The 10337-nt window shown below is 44.2% G+C and overlaps 1 protein-coding gene across 5 annotated transcripts in view; it reads left to right on the top strand.

Moving 5' to 3' along the window:
• LOC139546469 (piggyBac transposable element-derived protein 4-like) overlaps nucleotides 1-10337 on the top strand; it is a 226838-nt gene that overhangs the window by 160998 nt on the left and 55503 nt on the right. The window lies entirely within an intron of this gene.

Genomic DNA, 10337 nt, shown 5'->3' with positions numbered 1-10337 from the left:
TATTTACATGGTGGTCCTTTTCAAAAGGGAAAGGGGAAGGGGGAATACAACAAGGTTAGGCGGCGATTGTAATGACAACAGACAATGACAGACACAATTGTTGTTTGTTTCACAACATCCAATAATTAATACAATTTCCTTTCCTAATAAACAACTATGGTACGTCTTCCTTGTCTCACATACCCTTAATATATAAACAATCAATCCCTAATATATATAAATATATACACAAGACAATCACAATATAATAAACAACATACCTATTCTGCCCTTGAGTTGCGTTCCCATGCAAAACTAGACAGATAGCTAACAACTAAGTCTTCAATAAAACTCCCAAGGCGTGACTTTTCTTGAATGAATATTGAAAACGTTTATGTTGTAAAACACAGAAAAGAATATACTTTAGTATTCAATTCACACCAACATACTGTAGCTGTACATTATACATTTGAAGTTGCATGAATACAAAGCACGTGCTACGGTACCATGCATCTGGCATGATGCCAAACCATATAGCTAATTGCTTTCTCATATGGTAATTGACTAACTCCTTTCATTACTCTAATAATGTACAACCATCTATGTAGAATAACAAGGCATATTACACTAGAAACAGTAACAAAAATACAGTATTGTATATTTTACAATTCGTTTGCATGACGCACGAGCAAAGTAATACAGCTAACATCATACATGAAAGGCATTGCAATTTGTGAGTAAATGCAACCAACCAACATTGATATGTAAGAAACTCTATCAATAACAAGATTATCATCATTAGCTAAATGCTTGAATCGAACTTACAAACAAATATTTTCCAAGGCTGAAGCGTGACAAGAAATAACTACACTGAAAAACCTGCACCGTAGCGTTGTTTTTAGCTGCTTCTAAGCGTGCAGAACGAATTCTCTACTTCCTGTTTGAGTACAGTCTAAGTACCAGAAAGCTCCACTAGGGGGCAAATAACACCATGGAACACAATGAAAATCCATTTTAACTATTGTAATAAAATAATCTGTTACCTTCTAACAGGATGGCAGCACAATACCATTAATATATAAACAATCAATCCCTAATATATATATATGTATATATATATACACAAGACAATCACAATATAATAAACAACATACCCTTAATATATAAACAATCAATCCCTAATATATACCCAATTTGTAAGTCGCTCTGGATAAGAGCGTCTGCTAAATGACTTAAATATATATATATATATACAAGACAATCACAATATAATAAACAACTATGGTACATCTTCATTGTCTCACATACCCCCAATACATTTTGATTTGGCAAAATTATACAACTCAAATTCTTACACTATTAACTACTATCTTACACTACTTCTAACAAATTTGACAAATACGGCTATTGGATCTTCCCAGACTCTTATCATCAGATGGACCCCAGCCATCAATCTGCAAGGCTTTGATCTTCCCAGACTCTTATCATCGGATGGACCCCAGCCATCAATCTGCAAGGCTTTGCTCTTCCCAGACTCTTATCATCGGATGGACCCCAGCCATCAATCTGCAAGGCTTTGATTTTCCCAGACTCTTATCATCAGATGGACCCCAGCCATCAATCTGCAAGGCTTTGATTTTCCCAGACTCTTATCATCAGATGGACCCCAGCCATCAATCTGCAAGGCTTTGATCTTCCCAGACTCTTATCATCAGATGGACCCCAGCCATCAATCTGCAAGGCTTTGATCTTCCCAGACTCTTATCATCAGATGGACCCCAGCCATCAATCTGCAAGGCTTTGATCTTCCCAGACTCTTATCATCAGATGGACCCCAGCCATCAATCTGCAAGGCTTTGATTTTCCCAGACTCTTATCATCAGATGGACCCCAGCCATCAATCTGCAAGGCTTTGATCTTCCCAGACTCTTATCATCGGATGGACCCCAGCCATCAATCTGCAAGGCTTTGCTCTTCCCAGACTCTTATCATCGGATGGACCCCAGCCATCAATCTGCAAGGCTTTGATTTTCCCAGACTCTTATCATCAGATGGACCCCAGCCATCAATCTGCAAGGCTTTGATTTTCCCAGACTCTTATCATCAGATGGACCCCAGCCATCAATCTGCAAGGCTTTGATCTTCCCAGACTCTTATCATCAGATGGACCCCAGCCATCAATCTGCAAGGCTTTGATCTTCCCAGACTCTTATCATCGGATGGACCCCAGCCATCAATCTGCAAGGCTTTGATCTTCCCAGACTCTTATCATCAGATGGACCCCAGCCATCAATCTGCAAGGCTTTGATTTTCCCAGACTCTTATCATCAGATGGACCCCAGCCATCAATCTGCAAGGCTTTGATCTTCCCAGACTCTTATCATCGGATGGACCCCAGCCATCAATCTGCAAGGCTTTGATCTTCCTAGACTCTTATCATCAGATGGACCCCAGCCATCAATCTGCAAGGCTTTGATCTTCCCAGACTCTTATCATCAGATGGACCCCAGCCATCAATCTGCAAGGCTTTGATCTTCCCAGACTCTTATCATCGGATGGACCCCAGCCATCAATCTGCAAGGCTTTGCTCTTCCCAGACTCTTATCATCGGATGGACCCCAGCCATCAATCTGCAAGGCTTTGATTTTCCCAGACTCTTATCATCAGATGGACCCCAGCCATCAATCTGCAAGGCTTTGATTTTCCCAGACTCTTATCATCAGATGGACCCCAGCCATCAATCTGCAAGGCTTTGATCTTCCCAGACTCTTATCATCAGATGGACCCCAGCCATCAATCTGCAAGGCTTTGATCTTCCCAGACTCTTATTATCGGATGGACCCCAGCCATCAATCTGCAAGGCTTTGATCTTCCCAGACTCTTATCATCAGATGGACCCCAGCCATCAATCTGCAAGGCTTTGATTTTCCCAGACTCTTATCATCAGATGGACCCCAGCCATCAATCTGCAAGGCTTTGATCTTCCCAGACTCTTATCATCGGATGGACCCCAGCCATCAATCTGCAAGGCTTTGCTCTTCCCAGACTCTTATCATCGGATGGACCCCAGCCATCAATCTGCAAGGCTTTGATTTTCCCAGACTCTTATCATCAGATGGACCCCAGCCATCAATCTGCAAGGCTTTGATTTTCCCAGACTCTTATCATCAGATGGACCCCAGCCATCAATCTGCAAGGCTTTGATCTTCCCAGACTCTTATCATCAGATGGACCCCAGCCATCAATCTGCAAGGCTTTGATCTTCCCAGACTCTTATCATCGGATGGACCCCAGCCATCAATCTGCAAGGCTTTGATCTTCCCAGACTCTTATCATCAGATGGACCCCAGCCATCAATCTGCAAGGCTTTGATTTTCCCAGACTCTTATCATCAGATGGACCCCAGCCATCAATCTGCAAGGCTTTGATCTTCCCAGACTCTTATCATCGGATGGACCCCAGCCATCAATCTGCAAGGCTTTGATCTTCCCAGACTCTTATCATCAGATGGACCCCAGCCATCAATCTGCAAGGCTTTGATCTTCCCAGACTCTTATCATCAGATGGACCCCAGCCATCAATCTGCAAGGCTTTGATCTTCCCAGACTCTTATCATCGGATGGACCCCAGCCATCAATCTGCAAGGCTTTGATCTTCCCAGACTCTTATCATCGGATGGACCCCAGCCATCAATCTGCAAGGCTTTGCTCTTCCCAGACTCTTATCATCGGATGGACCCCAGCCATCAATCTGCAAGGCTTTGCTCTTCCCAGACTCTTATCATCGGATGGACCCCAGCCATCAATCTGCAAGGCTTTGATCTTCCCAGACTCTTATCATCGGATGGACCCCAGCCATCAATCTGCAAGGCTTTGATCTTCCCAGACTCTTATCATCGGATGGACCCCAGCCATCAATCTGCAAGGCTTTGCTCTTCCCAGACTCTTATCATCGGATGGACCCCAGCCATCAATCTGCAAGGCTTTGATCTTCCCAGACTCTTATCATCGGATGGACCCCAGCCATCAATCTGCAAGGCTTTGATCTTCCCAGACTCTTATCATCAGATGGACCCCAGCCATCAATCTGCAAGGCTTTGCTCTTTTGATCTGTGGAACCTTGCAAGTTGATTTGTAACAATAAATTCATAAAGTATTTGCTTGTTAGTTTGGATGAAAATGTAATTGAAACCAGAGTGAAAATTATCTTGAAGTTATACATTAGAATTTATTTCCTGTTGGAGTTTACATTATAGGACCACTACTTATTCAGTAGTTATTCAGCACACTACTATGATACACATCCCAATGATTCCCTATGATACCCATCCCTATGATATCCTATGATACCCATCCCAATGATTCCCTATGATACACATCTCTATGATATCCTATGATACCCATCCCTATGATATCCTATGATACTATGATACCCATCCCTATGATACCCTATGATACTATGATACCCTATGATACCAATCCCTATGATATCCTATGATACTATGACACACATCCCTATGATACCCATCCCTATGATACCCTGTGATACTATGACACACATCCCTATGATACTATGATACCCATCCCTATGATACCCTATGATACCCATCCCTATGATCCCCTATGATACCCATCCCTATGATTCCCTATGATACTATGATACCCATCCCTATGATACTATGACACACATCCCTATGATACCCATCCCTATGATATCCTATGATACTATGACACATCCCTATGATACCCATCCCTATGATATCCTATGATACTATGATACCCATCCCTATGATATCCTATGATACTATGACACACATCCCTATGATATCCCTATGATACCCTATGATACCCATCCCTATGATTCCCTATGATACCTATCCCTATGATCCCTATGATACTATGACACACATCCCTATGATACCCATCCCTATGATATCCTGTGATACTATGACACACATCCCTATGATACCCATCCCTATGATATCCTATGATACTATGATACCCATCCCTATGATATCCTATGATACTATGATACCCATCCCTATGATACCCTATGATACCTATCCCTATGATACTATGACACACATCCCTATGATATCCTATGATACCCATCCCTATGATATCCTATGATACCCATCCCTATGATACCCATCCCTATGATATCCTGTGATACTATGACACACATCCCTATGATACCCATCCCTATGATATCCTATGATACTATGATACCCATCCCTATGATATCCTATGATACTATGATACCCATCCCTATGATACCCATCCCTATGATACCCTATGATACCCATCCCTATGATACCCTATGATACTATGATACCTATCCCTATGATACTATGACACACATCCCTATGATATCCTATGATACCCATCCCTATGATACCCATCCCTATGATACCCATCCCTATGATATCCTGTGATACTATGACACACATCCCTATGATACCCATCCCTATGATATCCTATGATACTATGATACCCATCCCTATGATACCCATCCCTATGATTCCCTATGATACTATGATACCCATCCCTATGATACTATATCCCTATGATACCCATCCCTATGATATCCTATGATACTATGATACCCATCCCTATGATACCCATCCCTATGATTCCCTATGATACTATGATACCCATCCCTATGATACTATGACACACATCCCTATGATACCCATCCCTATGATATCCTGTGATACTATGACACCCATCCCTATGATACCCATCCCTATGATATCCTATGATACTATGATACCCATCCCTATGATATCCTATGATACTATGACACACATCCCTATGATACCCATCCCTATGATATCCTGTGATACTATGACACACATCCCTATGATACCCATCCCTATGATATCCTATGATACTATGATACCCATCCCTATGATACTATGATACCCATCCCTATGATACCCTATGATACTATGATACCTATCCCTATGATACTATGACACACATCCCTATGATATCCTATGATACCCATCCCTATGATATCCTATGATACCCATCCCTATGATACCCATCCCTATGATATCCTGTGATACTATGACACACATCCCTATGATACCCATCCCTATGATATCCTATCCCTATGATACCCATCCCTATGATACCCTATGATACCCATCCCTATGATACCCTATGATACCTATCCCTATGATACTATGACACACATCCCTATGATATCCTATGATACCCATCCCTATGATACCCATCCCTATGATATCCTGTGATACTATGACACACATCCCTATGATACCCATCCCTATGATATCCTATGATACTATGATACCCATCCCTATGATACCCATCCCTATGATACCCTATGATACCCATCCCTATGATATCCTGTGATACTATGACACACATCCCTATGATACCCATCCCTATATCCTATGATACTATGATACCCATCCCTATGATACCCATCCCTATGATACCCTATTTATTTTTTATTTTTTTATTTTTATTTCACCTTTATTTAACCAGGAAGGCTAGTTGAGAACAAGTTCTCATTTGCAACTGCGACCTGGCCAAGATAAAGCATAGCAGTGTGAACAGACAACACAGAGTTACACATGGAGTAAACAATAAACAAGTCAATAACATGGTAGAAAGAAAGAGAATCTATATACAATGTGTGCAAAAGGCATGAGGTAGGCAATAAATCGAATAATTACAATTTAGCAGATTAACACTGGAGTGATAAATCATCAGATGATCATGTGCAAGAAGAGATACTGGTGTGCAAAAGAGCAGAAAAGTAAATAAATAAAAGCAGTATGGGGGGTGAGGTAGGTAAATTGGGTGGGTAGTTTACAGATGGACTATGTACAGCTGCAGCGATCGGTTAGCTGCTCGGATAGCAGATTTTTAAAGTTGTTGAGGGAGATAAAAGTCTCCAACTTCAGAGATTTTTGCAATTCGTTCCAGTCGCAGGCAGCAGAGAACTGGAAGGAAAGGCGTCCAAATGAGGTTTTAGCTTTAGGGATGATCAGTGAGATACACCTGCTGGAGCGCGTGCTGCGGGTGGGTGTAGCCATCGTGACCAGTGAACTGAGATAAGGCGGCACTTTACCTAGCATAGCCTTGTAGATGACCTGGAGCCAGTGGGTCTGACGACGAACATGTAGCGAGGGCCAGCCGACTAGGGCATACAGGTCGCAGTGGTGGGTCGTATAAGGTGCTTTAGTAACAAAACGAATGGCACTGTGATAAACTGCATCCAGTTTGCTGAGTAGAGTGTTGGAAGCTATTTTGTAGATGACATCGCCGAAGTCGAGGATCGGTAGGATAGTCAGTTTTACTAGGGTAAGTTTGGCGGCGTGAGTGAAGGAGGCTTTGTTGCGGAATAGAAAGCCGATTCTTGATTTGATTTTGGATTGGAGATGTTTGATATGAGTCTGGAAGGAGAGTTTGCAGTCTAGCCAGACACCTAGGTACTTATAGATGTCCACATATTCTAGGTCGGAACCATCCAGGGTGGTGATGCTAGTCGGGCGTGCGGGTGCAGGCAGCGAACGGTTGAAAAGCATGCATTTGGTTTTACTAGCGTTTAAGAGCAGTTGGAGGCCACGGAAGGAGTGTTGTATGGCATTGAAGCTCGTTTGGAGGTTAGATAGCACAGTGTCCAAGGAAGGGCCAGAAGTATACAGAATGGTGTTGTCTGCGTAGAGGTGGATCAGAGAATCGCCCGCAGCAAGAGCAACATCATTGATGTATACAGAGAAAAGAGTCGGCCCGAGAATTGAACCCTGTGGTACCCCCATAGAGACTGCCAGAGGACCGGACAACATGCCCTCCGATTTGACACACTGAACTCTGTCTGCAAAGTAGTTGGTGAACCAGGCAAGGCAGTCATTAGAAAAACCGAGGCTACTGAGTCTGCCGATAAGAATATGGTGATTGACAGAGTCGAAAGCCTTGGCCAGGTCGATGAAGACGGCTGCACAGTAATGTATCTTATCGATGGCGGTTATGATATCGTTTAGTACCTTGAGCGTGGCTGAGGTGCACCCGTGACCGGCTCGGAAACCGGATTGCACAGCGGAGAAGGTACGGTGGGATTCGAGATGGTCAGTGATCTGTTTGTTGACTTGGCTTTCGAAGACCTTAGATAGGCAGGGCAGGATGGATATAGGTCTGTAACAGTTTGGGTCCAGGGTGTCTCCCCCTTTGAAGAGGGGGATGACCGCGGCAGCTTTCCAATCCTTGGGGATCTCAGATGATACGAAGGAGAGGTTGAACAGGCTGGTAATAGGGGGTGCGACAATGGCGGCGGACAGTTTCAGATATAGGGGGTCCAGATTGTCAAGCCCAGCTGATTTGTATGGGTCCAGGTTTTCCAGCTCTTTCAGAACATCTGCTATCTGGATTTGGGTAAAGGAGAAGCTGGGGAGGCTTGGGCGAGTAGCAGCGGGGGGGGGGCGGGGCTGTTGGCCAAGGTTGGAGTCGCCAGGAGGAAGGCATGGCCAGCCATTGAGAAATGCTTGTTGAAGTCTTCGATTATCACGGATTTATCGGTGGTGACCGTGTTACCTAGCTTCAGTGCAGTGGGCAGCTGGGAGGAGGTGCTCTTGTTCTCCATGGACTTTACAGTATCCCAGAACTTTTTGGAGTTAGAGCTACAGGATGCGAATTTCTGCTTGAAAAAGCTGGCCTTTGCTTTCCTGACTGACTGCGTGTATTGGTTCCTGACTTCCCTGAACAGTTGCATATCGCGGGGGCTCTTCGATGCTATTGCAGTTCGCCACAGGATGTTTTTGTGCTGGTCGAGGGCAGTCAGGTCTGGAGTGAACCAAGGGCTATATCTGTTCTTGGTTCTGCATTTTTTGAACGGAGCATGCTTGTCTAATATGGTGAGGAAGTAACATTTAAAGAATGACCAGGCATCCTCAACTGACGGGATGAGGTCAATATCCTTCCAGGGTACCCGGGCCAGGTCGATTAGAAAGGCCTGCTCGCAGAAGTGTTTTAGGGAGCGTTTGACAGTGATGAGGGGTGGTCGTTTGACCGCGGACCCGTGGCGGATACAGGCAATGAGGCAGTGATCGCTGAGATCTTGATTGAAGACAGCAGAGGTGTATTTGGAGGGCAGGTTGGTCAGGATAATGTCTATTAGGGTGCCCATGTTTACGGATTTGGGGTTGTACCTGGTGGGTTCCTTGATGATTTGTGTGAGATTGAGGGCATCAAGCTTGGATTGTAGGACTGCCGGGGTGTTAAGCATATCCCAGTTTAGGTCACCTAACAGAACAAACTCTGAAGCTAGATGGGGAGCGATCAATTCACAGATGGTGTCCAGGGCACAGCTGGGAGCTGAGGGGGGTCGGTAGCAGGCGGCAACAGTGAGAGACTTATTTCTGGAGAGATTAATTTTTAAAATTAGAAGTTCGAACTGTTTGGGCATAGACCTGGAAAGTATGACAGAACTTTGCAGGCTATCTCTGCAGTAGATTGCAACTCCTCCCCCTTTGGCAGTTCTATCTTGACGGAAAGTGTTATAGTTGGGTATGGAAATCGCAGAATTTTTGGTGGCCTTCCTAAGCCAGGATTCGGACACGGCAAGGACATCAGGATTGGCAGAGTGTGCTAAAGCGGTGAGTAAGGCAAACTTAGGGAGGAGGCTTCTGATGTTGACATGCATGAGGCCAAGGCTTTTTCGATCACAGAAGTCAACAAATGAGGGTGACTGGGGACATGCAGGGCCTGGGTTTACCTCCACATCACCCGAGGAACAGAGGAGTAGTAGGATGAGGGTGCGGCTAAAGGCTATCAAAACTGGTCGCCTAGAGCGTTGGGGACAAAGAATAAAAGGAGCAGATTTATGGGCGTGGTAGAATAGATTCTGGGCATAATGTGCAGACAGGGGTATGGAGGGGCGCGGGTACAGCGGAGGCAGGCCCAGGCACTGGGTGATGATAAGAGAGGTTGTATCTCTGGACATGCTGGTCTCAATGGGTGAGGTCACCGCATGTGTGGGGGGTGGGACAAAAGGGGTATCAGAGGTACGGAGAGTGGAACTACAGGGTCCATTGCAAACCAAAACAATGATAGCTAGCCTGAACAACAGTATGCAAGGCATATTGATATTTGAGAGAGACATACAATAAGGCATAAAGTGATTGCAGGTCTTGATTGGGAGAGCTAGCTAAAACAACAGGTAAGATAACAGCAGCAATAACAGGGTGCTAGTCTAACACAGCAACAACAGGTAAAAATGGCGACGACTAGGCAGAGAGGGTCGGAATTAACTACACACAGATCCTGAGTTAAAGCACAGAGCCGACAGATAAAACACAAATAAACAGAATGGAGTACCGTGAATTAATG

The sequence above is a fragment of the Salvelinus alpinus genome, chromosome 2 (assembly GCF_045679555.1).
Source record: "Salvelinus alpinus chromosome 2, SLU_Salpinus.1, whole genome shotgun sequence".
NCBI lineage: Eukaryota > Metazoa > Chordata > Actinopteri > Salmoniformes > Salmonidae > Salvelinus > Salvelinus alpinus.
Note: the sequence above shows the minus strand (reverse complement) of the source record. Positions and strands in the feature narration are given on the sequence as shown.